Genomic DNA, 1,491 nt, shown 5'->3' with positions numbered 1-1,491 from the left:
ACCAATGCTACACAAACTCTTCCAGAAGGGAGAAGCAGCAAGAACACATCTTGATTCATTTTATGAGGCCCTGAAGGATGTCACAAGACAAGATACAGGCAGACATCCTTCATGAGCACAGATGCAAAATCCTTAACAAAATCCCGGCAAATTATTCCAGCAACGTGTAAAAAGGAGGTCCACAGAAAGACTTGAATAAGAACGTTAATAGCAACTTTTTCAATACAGCCCAAATCTGGAAGCAACACAAATGTGCATCAATCAACTGCTGAATGAAAATACTGGTACATCTGTACAATTTATTCGACAATAAAAAGAAACAAACCACTGGTGCATGCAATATGGACGATTCTCAAAAACATTATGACAAGTTACAGAAGTTTATGTGACACTCTGGAAAAAGCAAAACCATAGGGACAAAAATCAGGTCAGTGGTTACAAGGGGCTGGAGTAGGGAAGGCTAGATTACCAAGGGGAGCAAGAGAAGTTTATGGAGTGATACAAATATTCTGTATCTTAATTGTGGTGTGCATATTTTATAGCAAAAGGGTAAATTTTACTAAGTGTAAATTATACTCGTATATCACTTTTTTAAAAGGCCAGCAATTTTAAACCAGCTCCAACACAGAGGCTGACTCACAAAAGCAACAGATGACCTGAGTCCACAAACACAGGCCTACACTGCACCTCTGTGGTCCCCAAGGTCTCTGTTTTTGTTGAGGAGAGTAAGACTCATTTGACAGGCATCTATCACTAGGACAAACAGGAGTTAGGAGATGAGACCCTCACCCCCAAGACAGGTCTAACTGCAGGGACCACAGGCCCTTCCTCTTGCCTCTGAACCAGAGTGAACAACAGCAGCCTTTTCCCAAGGGCACAGGCAGGTGTAGGGCTGGAGCAGGAGGAAGCGATAATAATAAAGCATAGGAAGCAAGAAAATCCAAAAAGCAAAGAAAATGCTTTAGTCAATGGGAAGACTTAAGAATGCTCACTGGGTGTGAACAGGAAACTATCTAATATTAGTAATAATAAATAGCCTTCCATTAAGAAACAGGGAAAAGCCCAAATACTTTAAGTGGACACAGAAAGGAAATAGGCACACAAAAATAAAATGATACAAGCAAAAAGCTCTGAGGGGAGAAAACTTCAGATTGACCGTACTGTCTTTTTTATCTCTTGTGGGGGCTCCACAGCCTGCTTGCTCTGTTGTTCATTTACTCACCTCCTCACGGATTCACATATTTTGGGTAACTAATATATATTCCAGGTCAGGCATGCTTCTTGTTTAAAAAAAAACACATAAAAATAGCTGCCTTGGAGTTTATACTCGAGTAAAGAAGAAAGACAAAATGAATGAGTAAGATGTACAACAGGTCAGAAATAAGTGCTGAGAAGAGAAACAAAGCAGGACACGGGGCACATGAGGGACAGGTGAGAAGTCTACTTCTATTCTGATAAACTATAAGCCCCCACTACAGAAACCAGCACTGG

The sequence above is a fragment of the Cynocephalus volans genome, chromosome 4 (genome assembly GCF_027409185.1).
Source record: "Cynocephalus volans isolate mCynVol1 chromosome 4, mCynVol1.pri, whole genome shotgun sequence".
Lineage (NCBI taxonomy): Eukaryota > Metazoa > Chordata > Mammalia > Dermoptera > Cynocephalidae > Cynocephalus > Cynocephalus volans.
This window is presented reverse-complemented; position numbering follows the sequence as displayed.